The following is a 13,980-nucleotide window of genomic DNA, read 5'->3' on the forward strand; positions in this document are numbered from 1 at the left end:
GCTAAAAGGGCATAATTCTAGGCAAACATTTAAATATGGGGGAAGGAGTTTGGTGGTCTTAATGGTCAAGAAGTAAACTTTCATTTAACCCCTTATTTTCAATGTGGCACCACACCCTCAACTGTGCCTAGTGACCCCCAGCCCAGACCCTCTGTTTATATACTTCAGACAATAAACTTCCAGCCACTGCCAGGAAGGGTGAGAGCAGGCTGCAGCTGCATAAATTGGGTTAGGATCTAGGAGCCTACTACTAATAGACAAGGTTTCAAGCCGCCATACTGGACTAAACCCTGCCTTCACCTCTCACTTCGAGGAGCACCTGGCACCACCAATCCCTGAGACCAGGGATTCCATGGTGTATATCAGGTTTCTTCTTCACATTTCCCTCTGCCAGTTTAAAATTCAGCTCTCTCTGTGTTGCTGGATCAGCAACCCCTCATTCTTCTGCTTGCCAGCTCCCAAAATGTTGTTGTTATTGTCTCTTCTCCAGGTCTATTTTTCCTTGTGGGATTATAGCTTTAAAAAATATTTTTCCTGCAATTATAATGGGTTTTCGAAAGGGAGTGGAAGCTAATGAATAAGTTTGATTCACCAACTTTAACTAGAAGTGTCTGAGTATTGAATTTTAACATACATATTTAAACACGTTTTCCTATCAATCTCCAGTGTTAATGAGTATCTATATCCCAACCTCACACACACACCCACACACACATACAAAGAAGACGACAAAGAAAAAGAAAAAGACCAGAATCTTAGCACGCTTTTAAATTTCTTCTGCACTTTGCTCTGTCTCCTGGGTTAAAATCATCAGAATCAAATTCTAGGTTTATTATGATATATTAATTTTACTTAACTAGTAGTTACTTTTACTTAAGTAGTTAAGTTTACTTAACTAGTATTAATGGTTCTTTTGCTCATTTTGCCTCTTCCATTCACTTAACAAATATCAGAGTATTTCTCATATTTCCAGAATTGTTTTAGGACCACATATTCTTCCCTCATGTAGTTTACAAAATAGTGGGAACAAGGATACCTACAAAATATTGGGAACAAGACACACCTTCCTTATGTCTTTGGAGTCTGCTAAACAGAGGTATTAGTTCCCAAAGGAGGAGCAGTCCCACCAGGAGACACAACAAGTGTTCCATTGTATGGAAAGTTGCAACTGGGCTCCTGGTTATTTAAGGTCTCTCATGTCCCTAAACCAACCACCAAAGAAGGGGATTACTCTCCCACCTGGAACGATTGTTCCTAATCATGAAAGGAAATTAGGGTTGCTACTGAACAAAGGGGCAGAAAGATGATGTATGGAACCCAGGGAATTTTCTGGAGCACTTTCTACTATATCTATGCCCCATGAGAAAAGTTTTAAAATAACTCAATATAAATAGGACCACTAATGACTCAGATCCTAAAGAAATCCAATATAATTAAAACCACTGAGAGCTCAGACTTTTCAGGAGATGGTCTAGTTACCTCATCAGGTAAAAAAATATCCTGACTAACTGAGCTTCTGGATGAGGGCAAAGACAATATGAATAAAGACAGTTATAACCTCCAACTATAGCCTCGTGACCAATGGAAGAGACAAGGGACTGCAGTAACTATGCATATTTGTTCTTTGTTTTGAAGTTTATATATTTGTGTATCTTGATCAATTTTTCCCTCTCCCTTTTCCTAATATAATAATAAATATAATTTATTTTTAGATTATATTTGCCTTCTTCTACCATAAAATGAATTCCTTTTTTCAAAAGTTATGTTAGGTGGAATGTAATGAATGTGGGAAAGGTCATTCTGAAATACAGAGATGAGGAAGAGAAAAAAGAATTAGTAAAGAAGACAGTGAAGGCCAGTCAGTGAAATAGAAGAAAATTAGGAGTGTAGTGCTCTGGAAACCAACAAAAGAAGAGATACAAGAAGGGAGGAGTTTCCTCTGTATGATGCTGCTGAGGAATCCATGTGAGATCAAAGAATTGACCACGGGATTTGACAGGTTGTTGATTATTAATGACCAACTAAGAGTGGATTTTTGTGGAATATGTCGTTAAAAAAACCTGACTAAAGTGGGTTATAGGTATAATAAGAGGTAGGAAATGGAAACAGTGAGTATAGATACCTCTTCCAAGAATGCCTGGGGTAAAGGGAAGGAGGGTTATGAGAATTTGGGTAACTGAGGGAGAATATAGTGTCACGGGAGGATTTTTTTCAAAAGCAACAATATTACATCTTAGTAAGCTTTTAAGAATGATCTGGTAGAGAAGAAATGTGAAGATACAAGAATGAATGGAGAAAGCCTCAAGGAGAAGTCCTGGAGTAGCTAAGAGAGGATGGAGTCTAGGTAAGTAGAGAGATCACCTTAGTTAAGAATATGACAATTTGTCCATTGTAACAAGATGCAAGACAGAAAACATGGATACAGATACAGGTAGATTAGTAGATGGAAATATTCAAGGGTATTTATATTTCCTTTTTTATTTCCAACAAAATAAGAGTCAAACACATCAGCTAAGTAGGGACAAGTGGGGAAGATTGGCAAGTTCATCTAAAGAGGGAGAAGAAGGTGTGAAATACTCATCAGAAAAATGGAAAGGCAAATTTATTGGAGATACATATTAGAATTATTGAGCAATAATGACAGAAGGCATGAAATTTCTGGTCATAAATATAAAGTGAGGCCAGTTAACAAGATTGTTTTACTCGAGTTACATTCAACTGCTTAAATGTAGAGAAGTTGTAAATTTGGATTTAACTGGAGGTTGAGGATTTTTTTCAGGCAAAAAGAGTTGGAAAGGGGCTTGGGGGTGTTTACAACTGGATGATCATAATGAGGAACCATGAAATCTAAGCTGGGTAAGAAGAAAAGTGAAGACAGATGGAAAGCAGGCTGTAACACAGAGGAAAATTAGCAGGTTAAAAAACTGAAGGGGTTGAAATATTGTTGCCATCAAGGTTCTAGAGTAGTGAGTTGGAGAGACAGGAGGTACTAGCCAGCCTGACAATGAGATTTCAAAGTTGTTACAGTTGCTGTATGTGACAAGGTCTAGAGGATGACCATGGGAGTGGAAAAAATGATCACTGGAAATGAGAAGCTCCAGGAAGTAAGTGGATGATGAAGTTACCAAAATTATGACTTCAGTGTGAGGAGGAAGAGAGCAACTCTTCAACGAATGAGGAGGAATCACAAGTAGTGTGAGAATTTCTGCAATAAGGAAAGGTAGTGTGGGGTATGGTTTGAAGTTTAGGCACTTCAAAACAACTAGGATTTTTAGGGAAGAGGGATGTTTTTTGAGAACAGCACCAGAGACATGAAGAAAATTTACCCCGACTTCAAGCTCTGTGGTGCTGAGGGGCTTTAGAGGAAGAAACATCCTCTCAGGAAATAACCAAGTTTCAGAAAGAACAAGCAAAACAGAGAAAAAAACACTTAAAGAACAAATTTCTTTTATCCCAAGTCTTTCTTCTTAGACATGATTTTTATTTAAGTGGAGTACATTCTCTAAAGATTCTTTCAGAGAGACTCCATGGACAGTAATATTATTGAGTCCTTCACTGTTTAATAAATGTCTTGATTTTCTCTCAAACACTTGTATGTTTCACAACAAAAAGAACTTGAGGTTCCAAATAATTTTGTCTTTCATATCTTAACTTTTCTTTCACACATTTTTCTCTTTGCGTATTTGGCCGAGTTCTGGGGACATTCCTCCACAATGTCTTTCAGCTCATGAATTGCATCTTCAGCTGTGACCATCCTAACAAACATCCCATCTGGTATTTGATTTTTATACTTGCTTCTCACAGGTTTTAAATGTCAATAATTTTAACTGGTTTTTTCAAATCATTCTATTCTTGGTCCATGGTAGTAAAATTGTTAGAATTCTTCTAAGAATTTTAATTTAGCTTATTTAAAACTCTTCTGTTTGTCTTTTGAACTCTAATTCCTCATGTGTTAGTTCTTTTGTTTAATGAATTTGGCACCTTTCCTTTGCAGTATTGGTTTTCTTCAAGTGTTTAATGATTCCCCCTGGTTAACTATTTGCATTTGTATATGAGAATTCCTGTTTTCATGCCAATTAGTAATCATTCTATTTACAACAGCTAGCCCTTTGTACATGGGGAGGTGAGGTGATATGTGAAGTTGGGTGGAGTATGTGGGTAGATTGTTTTAAGTATGAGAATTCCTCAGGCCTCTTGGAGGTGGTCTGTAGCATACCATCCAGCCCTGTCTCTCAAGCCCCACAACCCAATCAGTGATTATCCTGGAATTCCCACCTCAAAGACTTATACTCAGAGTTTATTCTAGAATCAAACACTGAAGTCATCTACTCCATTCCTCCCATACACACACATCCATTTCTACCATCCTTGTAGAGATCTTATATTGCTTCAGTCTGCTTTTCTTCTCCATCTAGATCCAACTCTCATGTTGGGAGTGCTTCTCAATCAAATTATCTTGTTTTGAAGACAACTCTCTGAGTTGTATCCTAGGAGAAAATTCTACTTCTGGCTGCTGCTCAGTCTAAACTGAGGGAGAAAGAAGTACAAAAGATTCCCAAATGCAGTTCTTTAATCTATGGCCAATTGATTTTCAACAGGAGCACCAAGACTATTCAACATGGAAAGAACAGTCTCTCCAATAAATAGTGCTGGAAAAACTGAGTATCCAAATGCAAAAGAATGAAGTTGTCCCCTACCACACACCTTACACAAAAATTAACTCAAAATGGATCAACATCCTAGATATAAGAGCTAAAACCATAAAACTCTCAGAACAAGACATTGGAGTAAATCCTTATGACCTCAGATTTAACAACGGATTCTTAGCTATTACATGAAAGTACAAGCAACTAAAGAAAAAAAAAATAGATAAATTAGACTTCATCAAAATTAAAAACTTTTGTGCATCAAAGAACACTATCAAGAAAGTGAAAAAGACAACCTACAGAATTAAGAAAATATTTGCAAATCATATCCAGAATATACAAATAACTCTTACAACTCAACAACGAAAAGACAAACCAATTTTAAAATGGGCAAAGGACTTGCATCAACATTTCTCCAAAGAATATATGCAAATAGACAACAAGCACATGAAAAGATGCGCAACATCATTAGTCATTAGGAAAATGCAGATCAAAACCACAAGATACCACTTCACACCCACTAGGATGGCTATAATTTTCAAAAACGGAAAATAACTAGTGTTGGAGAAAGTGGAACTCTTGTACACTGCTGATGGGATTGTAAATGATTCAGCCTTTGTGGAAAGCAGTTTGGTAGTTCCCCAAAAATTTAAACATAGAGTTACCATATGACTTAGAAATTCCCTCTTAGGTATACACCCAAGAGAACTGAAAGCAGGTTTTCAAACAGATACTTGCAGATGAATGTTACCAGCAGCCCTATTCACAGTAGCTGCTAATGGATATAGAGTTTCAGTTTTGCAAGATGAAACGTTCTGGAGATTGATTGCACAACACTGTGAATATACTTAACACTACTAAACTGTACACTTACAAATGGTTAAGATGGCAAATTTTATGTTATGTGTATTTTACCAAAACTAAATTTTTTTAAGTCTATACACTGGTTTTGTCTCCCAATTTTAAATCACTTCCTCATTTCAAGAAGCATTCTTGAAATATAACAAATATTTGAATTTAAGCTAAAAACAAGGATTTATTTTAGTTTACTAAGCATTTTTACATACACTCTTTTATTTGAACCAAGAAATTGTTTTACTTGACTATTATTATCTTGTCGTTAGCCTTTCTCTGAGTTCCCATTCAGTATTGAAAATACCAGAGCACAGCACATTCTGCATGTCAGAGATAAGTAAACAGGGCTGGGGAAATACAGACCTTGTGCTCAGTGTATAAAACTACAACAGCTGAAAGTTTCAGAAAGATTTATTTTTGAAGAAAATGAGATTCTTGCTCAAATCCCTTTTCTATAACCTGAACAGAAGACCAAGGGATACATAGATCATAATTTATCTCCAAACTCCCTTATAACTTCCTCTAAACACACACACACCACCACCACCACCACCACCACCACCACCACCACCACCACATACCACACACTGGGGTCGTCATAGGAAACCAGGGGCTACAGACTACAATCTAGTTGTCATAGCAACACAGTTGACTCCAAGCTGCTAAAACTAATATACTTTCAGTCTGCTCAAAAAAAAAAGCACTAATTGTTACACACAGACTTTAATGGACCTTTCATGTAAGCTTAGGGTCCATTGGTACAGCAGGAACAATAAGCCCCCTAGGATCAAAAATTTAGAAGCTGTTCTAAAAGTCCATTTTAGTCTTAAATATATCTCTCTTGCCAAATGGTACCAATTTAGTCCCACACCACTTGAGAACATTAAGCCAGACCCATAAGTATAGCTCTTTGGTTGCTTACTTATGTCACTTGGCAGCCAAAAAGGAGGACATTAGAGGGGCACTTGACCCATGAAAGGTTCAGTAGAAAAGTGTTATTTCCAGATTCTACTTGTTACTGTCAGACTTTCCTTTTCCCTGTCCTACTGCCCCCACCAGCCAAACAAACACGTTCTCTCGCTCTGTCTATCACACACACACATAAACCTTTAAAAACAAAAGTCCCTTATTCTCACCAAGGTTCTGATGCCCTACTAGGATATGGGGGAGCTGGAACATGATCAGCTTTTTAAAGATCTCATTCCCTCCATGATGCTTGTATACCTTGAAAAGCGCTCCTTCCTCGGTTATCAAACTGTGCTGCCAGATTCTTATGGATCCTCACAATCCTAAGTTAGACCAAGAAGAGGCTGCCCTAACCAAATGACCACAGCCAGGAGTTGTGGAGTAATATAAGTACCAGTCAGAGCAAGTTACCACATGAGGGCCAAGCCCATTCATGATCCCAGCCCTCTTTCTCCTTCTGGAACTCCCATTTTCAAAGACCAAGATAGATTGTAAATGCATCCATGACCTGCACCATTCCCGCTGCCAAGCCTCACAGTGTATGAAACAGAGTGACCATAGAGACTTCTGTGGGAGAGCTGGCTGAGTGAGTGCTCATCATGTTCTTGAAATATGGGGACCTATACTCTTCAGAGAATTTAGATTTCTGCTTACAGTCCATCCATAGACTCAAAATATAGTCACGCACCGCATAACAACGTTTCAGTCAATGATGGACCACATATACAACCGTGGTCCCATAAGATTAGTACCATACAGAGTAGGCATGTAGTAGGCTACACTATCTAGGTCTGTGTAAGTACACTCTATGGTGTTCGCACATGACGAAATCGCCTAATGACACATTTCTCAGAACATATCCCCATCATTAAGCGACACATCACTGTAACACACTCTTGCATAGGTTAGACCCACAACTACAAAGATGAAGACTGAAGAGACTATTCTCAATAAGTCAAAGGAAACACTCTGGAGTAGAGCTAGTTGTGTTTGAGCTTGCCTCACAGTTATCGTTCTTCCTAAATTTCTAGATAAGATTAATAGGGGTGAGGTTGCTTTGGAAAATATACTGCATTCTGCCACCTTTATCCTGTGGGCCTTTCCTTGGGAAACCTCATATGGAAGACATTGCCACCCACAAATCAGAAACTTCTATTGGACTTCATTAGTGGAGAAAGAGAGACGGTGCTCAGAAAACTCTAGAAGATAGAAGAGTAAAGAAGGAGAAAAGCAATTATCTATAAGTTTTCTGTTACTGGAGTTTTGGTTTGTTTTCCCTGAAAAATATTTCCACATTTCCCAATTGCCTAGAGTAGACCCATTGTCTGAGTTGGTCTTTACCTTTGCCAGAAACAGCTCACATCTGTGTGTGGCCAACTTGGGATGGGTGGAGAAGCTGGGTGGGGCGTGCTTGATCCAGCCATCCCAAGGGTAGGGTTTAAAGACCAAAGACCAGAAGGCTCCTGCTAGTTTACTTCCCACTGAAGACATAAAATAAGTTTAAAAAAAAAAAAAAAAGAGAGGGACACTAAGACACCAGAGCCTTTCTCTTGACAACTACTCGGCTTACATACAGGGTTCTCCTCATTTAGTATCTGGCTAGTCAATGTCCAGAGACCCCTGGACTGAAGCAAACCCTATTTCTTTCTTCTCTACCCTCTGCTTCTATCTCAGCATTTGTTTGGTTCAAAATAATTCTATTCAATAGAAGTTTTAAACAAAGTCTGCTAGGATAACATTCCATTAAGCCTTCAGTGCAGCATCTTATAAATGAGCAAACTTGCTTTGCCTCCAAACACCAATCCAAAGAGTATTCTATAAGAATTGGGCTAGTTGAAATACTACAATACTATGTGCAAAAGAGCATGTGGAGATGATAGAGCCTATGAAGGGCTAGCAAGAGGCCTTTCGTGCCAGTCACTTGCTTTTTTACCCACAGGTCTGCTACTTTCCCTCCTGCAATAGGCAGAATAATGGTCCCCAAAGATGTCCACAACCTAATCCCTGGCACTTAGGAGTATGTTACCTTACATGGAAAAAGGGACTTTGCAGATGTGGTTAACACTCTGGAGATGAGGAGATTCTCCTGGATTATCTGAGTGGGCCCAATGTAATCACAAGAGGGAGACAAGAGGATCAAAGTCAAAAAACGGAGATGTAACAATGAACCCAGAGGTTAGAGTGATGCACTTTGAAGATGGAGGAAGGAGCCATGAGCCAAGAAATGCAGGCAGCCTCTAGATGCTGGAGAACGAAAGGAAAAGATTTTCCCCTAGAAGCCTGCAGAAGAAACGTAGCTCTGCTGACACCTTGATTTTAGATTTCTAAATCTAGAACTATAAAAGAACGAATTTGTATTGTTTTAAGCCACTAAGTTTGTGGTAATTGGCTACAGCAGCAAAAGGAAACTGACACTGCTCCCCTTGCCCAGTCATTCAAGGAGCCAACACCAATTACCTTTCCCTAGCCTCCTTGCTGCTTCCAGCCATGTTCAGCAATGGGAGGCGCTGGAACGAGACTGGAGGTTGGGAAGAAGAGAGAAGCCAGGGTATTACTTTCCCCTCTCCCTGCTCTGGACAATGTCTCCAGCAGTTGCTGATTCCCTTCCGGGGTCTCAGTTCTTGTCCTCTCACCCAGGGTCAGGGGCTCTAGAAATACCACAGCCTCACTTTGTTCCTCCAGCCCCATCTCTGGGTGACATCACCTTCCTCTGTTTGCTTGTGTAGCTCTTCTAACAGCTGCATAGTGAATTTAGCACATTAAATTCCCCCTTTTAAAGTATGTGACATAGGTTATGTTTTCTTGGCTGGATCCTGTCAAGAACCAACAATATTCCTAATGTCTGCTGATATTGATTTCCTGAACCAGTGTTGCTTGTTCACCAGTGGTTGAAATGACTCACACATATAAAATTCTCTCCCATATTCTTTAGATCACGGTAGAGTAACATTGATGGTTTTCCAGGGGATTGACAGTCTTTTCCCTTCCCTCATGTCCTGCTTCTGTCAGCATAATGAATTGGATAACTCCTCACAACAGTGGTTGAGTTGCAATTTCATTAGTTTATGCAAATTAGTATAATTCAGGTGTGAATCTCTCAGCCTCTTTCTATGATCTGGTGACCTAGAAAAATGAGAGCAACTATGTTCAGTGAGGAATTCTTTGCTCAGTCAACCTAAATTTCATTAGCAAATCAGAACTCACATTTTTTGTGTGTGAACTGAAAGACTATTCTCGTCAATTTTCTTTAGCTTTATTGCTGCAACTGAGGTCATTAGGCAAGGTTTTATTTAAGACATTGTTAAATGAGGCCATCATTTGGACCAATTCAATTCACTATTATTTCTTGAGGTTTATTTGCCAAGGTCTGGGGAACGGTGATCTCTGGAGGCACAGCACTAGCCCTTGTAGATAGACTCTCAAGGTCTAGTTCCTACCCCATTGTATTAATTCGCTAGAGCTGCCATAACAAAATACCACAAACAGGGTGGTTTAAACAACAAAAATTTATTGTCTCACAGTTCTAGAGACTAGAAGTTCAAAATCAAGGTGTCCCAGGGTTAGCTCCTTCTGAGGGCTGTGAGGGAGAACCTGGCAATCTTCGGTGTTCCTTGGCTTTTGAAGTTCTGCCCCCATCTCTGTCTGCTTTGATCATTCACATGACATTCACCCTGTGTGCGTGTCTGTCTCCAAATTTCCCCTTTTTAAAAGGAGAATAGACATATAGGATTAGGGTTCACCCTAATGACCTCATTTTAATTTGATTACTGCTATAAAGACTCTATCTCCGAGTATAGTCACATTTTAAAGAACTGGGGGTTAAGACTTCAACATATGAATTGGGGGGAGCCATAACACCTGTTCTCCAAGGAAAGCCTTTCGGCATTCACAGTCTGGATTCTGGTAGAATGGGTTTATAGTCTCTGTGCTTCGACATTTCACTTTTAGTGTATTCACAGGTTTCTCTTGTGCCAATGTCAAAAACAAAACTTATCTGACCTGAAGGACTATTTTCTCTCATTTTAATGTTGTTTTCAATGGGAAGAGCAGGAATGTCTTTAAGAAATTTTTTTTATTAATCCTGAGGATACTAAAACAGATTGAGAATTCTCCTCTACAATCCTTCTATTATTGCTTGTAAATTAAGAGTCAGGGTGAATAGTGATATCTAGTTGTGTATTCCTATTAATCAAGTCCTACGAAGTCAGAATAAAGGTAAGATATTTTCAGGACTAGATGCTAGGAGTAAGAAGTGATAATACACTTCACACTAAGGAAAATATCCAATATCACATTACGAATGCAGAACTAGAACTATTCTGTCATATGTTCTTCTTTCCCCCCAAGATGATATTTGAATAGGAAACTAATTTATTAAGGTCTAAAATATATTTTCCTACTTCTTATTCATTCTTTAGTTTTATTCATTCCTTCTAAACTTTTTGAGGGAGAAGTTATTTTAGAATATTTTTAAAAAGAGTGTTCAAGAACAACATTCTTTAAATTATACATGAGCATGGGACCAGACACACAGTCTGAGGCCCAGAAAAATGTCTGTTTATATGGTTATGTGATAGATATTAATATACAAAGGCCTACTCACCAAACATATAGAACACATTCCTTTTCTCAGTCATATAAAAATAAAACAAAAATATAAAAGCATTTTTAACCAGATCAAAGTTGTAAGTGCTTAGGTCATAGCCCCTAGAGAACACTTTTTTAGAGCAATATGAACTAATTCAAGGCCACTTTTCTCATGTTTAGAAGCAAAGAGATCAACCATATAAAAAGAAAAAGCTACCAGTGACTATCAGCTTCATTCATTGAGGAAATTATTTACCTTCACCTTTACTATTCATGTTCTTCTGAAAATGTATGAGCAAAATATACTGAGGGGAATGTGTGAAACTGGGATAAATGAGTTGTGATTAAATTGGTTCACGCCAATTTTCTGGAACTGCAAGATATTTTATGAGAAGCTTCACTAAGGAGGAACATTGCAGAAAAATGAGCAGGAGCCCAGAATATTATTTCTCCGCAGGTACATTTTTAGCTAGCCACTCAATACCAAGGGCCAGCACATGCACCTCATCACCCGGCTGTATTGACAAAGTGACTTGATCCGCTTCTGCAGTGGGATTCTCACAGACTCCTTTCCACTTCAAGTTATGAAGTTGTTATCTCCAGTTACTCCTGCCAGGTCCCAGCCCAGTAATCCCAAGCGTCTTTAGAACATTCCTTGTTTTTTCTCTCATGCCTAAGTCATCACCACCTTGACTCATTTATCATGCTAAAATACAGCAAGCATTGTTCATATAAAGCCTTTTTGTTAAGACTGAGAACTGTAACCTGATAAGAGCTGTCAGCAAAAATCGCAGAGAAACAAATACTCCTTTTAAGCTTCAATCTTCTGTGAACCACACACACTAAAAATTAGTTGATTACAACCCTCAATAGGAAACATTTTTATACCCCATTTTGGGGGGAGAGGAGCAACTACATGTTGGCCTCTTGACAGAAGTCTATTCTTTGTTGTGTCTTCATTCTGCGTTTAGTCACATGAAAGGATCAAACATATCAAAGAGTTTGGCAAGAAATCTTTCCTTCCTTTTCCAATTTCCCAAAGATTTTACACACTTTGGCCCTTGAACACACAAAACCATACAAGCCTATTACTGTAAACTTACTCTGCCTGAAAATTAATAGACAGAGCAACTTCATATTCCAGTCATAGTCTAAAATTGCAGTTCTTGAGATTTGGAACCAAGTGGAAAATTATAAGTCAGAACAAAGGATTTTTCAGTCCCCTGTGTCTGGAAGAAAATTAGCATTAATACCTATAGTCTCCAACTCCATATGGACTAAGCGGAGGTAAAAGTATATAATTTCACTTGCTTCCTTTACTCTCTCACTGCCCCCCCCCCACATCCATCTCATATTCATACTGTTTAAATAAGCACATTTCCATTTTTGGAACCCTATCACATACTAACCTTGGAACTCAATAATGTATTTTAATCTGAGGGTTTTTCTTTTTGAAAACCAACAGTTATTGGCATACATGATAGTCAAAATAATAGGGTAAAGATTAAGAGAGGGCTCTGGAGTCAAATGACCCAAGTTCTAATCCCAGTGCTACCACCACCTACTATTAAGTTGAAACATATGAAATGGCCTTTTTTGTAGGTAAGGCAAAAAACTATCTAACATTTAAAATACTACATGGTTCAATTTAATTGAAGTCTCACTGCTATGAAAAAAATAGGAAAAATAGCTGCTTTGAGTAGTTAATGAGATAATAAAAGGATTTGGGTTGCCTGATTAACTATAAAAGTAGCAAATAAAAGGTATAGAAGATAGTGCTTCTCAAAATTTAATGTACATAGGAATCACCTGGAGATTTGATTAAACTGCAGATCCTGCTTCAGTGGTTCTGGGATGGGGCCCAAGATTCTGCATTTCTAACAAGCACCCAGATGATGCTGATGCTGCTAGCCCAAGGACCACAGTTGGAATAGCAAGTGGTATAAGATGTTTCCCTTCTCTGATGATAGGAATCACCTGGAACATTTGTTAAAATACTCCTTCCCAGGCACCTCCCTTGGGCACTTTCATTCAGTAGGTCTGGTATGGGGCCCAGGTTGTTTTTACTTTTAAGAAGTACCTGTCGGTGAGTCTCATAATTAGAAAAGTATCAGAAGCACTATTGTAAATAAGAGAGATGGAAACTAAATTCTATGTGAATTAAGAGGAGCAAGAGAGCATTTCCAGCAGAAAGGTCAGAAAAAGATTCCCAGAGGAGATAACCTGTGAAACACGCCTTAAAAAATGGGTAGGATTTGACTCTAGAGAGACGTGGAGGAGAGCATTCCAGAGCAAAACTAGAATGAGTGAAAACAGAGAGAGTTAGGATATTTTGGCACAGAGGGAGTAGTTCTATTTACCTGGAGTATAGGATTCATGAAGGGGAAGAGTTCAAATACCAAATAAACACATTAGGACTTTATTTTGAAAAAAATTAGAAAAATATTGACCATTCCTGGCAGTACCATGATCAGAACTAGGCATTTAGTACCACAGCTCTTCATGGCTGAAGCTGGACCAAGACTGGGCGTAGAAAAATCATTGTAGATTCAGAAGCAGAGTCTGTGACTGGAAACTGAGGGCTTAATGTGGTGGGCTTGGGGGTGAGCCTTTCTTTGTCTCAGCTTCATGAAGGGCGAAATGTCCATTTAAACATCTACATGTTCATGTGGTGTGTGATTTTCCAAGGTATTTGGTTTTTATGTCATCATTTCAGAGAGAACCATCTGTGAATGGTTAAGTGGAGTCCCAGAGCAATGGAATGATGGGAAAGTCTTTTCCAAATCACAAGTAAGATTAGTTCCCATCATCCACACAGACTTCAAGAAACTCAGATGGTGTCCTGAGAATTCCTTGTAGCTCACCCCAAACCTAATTTCTCTAAGAGGTACTATCTCTTCCTAAAATAGCATTTTATGAAGTCCAG

Source organism: Diceros bicornis, chromosome 20 (assembly GCF_020826845.1).
Source record: "Diceros bicornis minor isolate mBicDic1 chromosome 20, mDicBic1.mat.cur, whole genome shotgun sequence".
In the NCBI taxonomy this organism is placed as follows: Eukaryota; Metazoa; Chordata; class Mammalia; order Perissodactyla; family Rhinocerotidae; genus Diceros; species Diceros bicornis.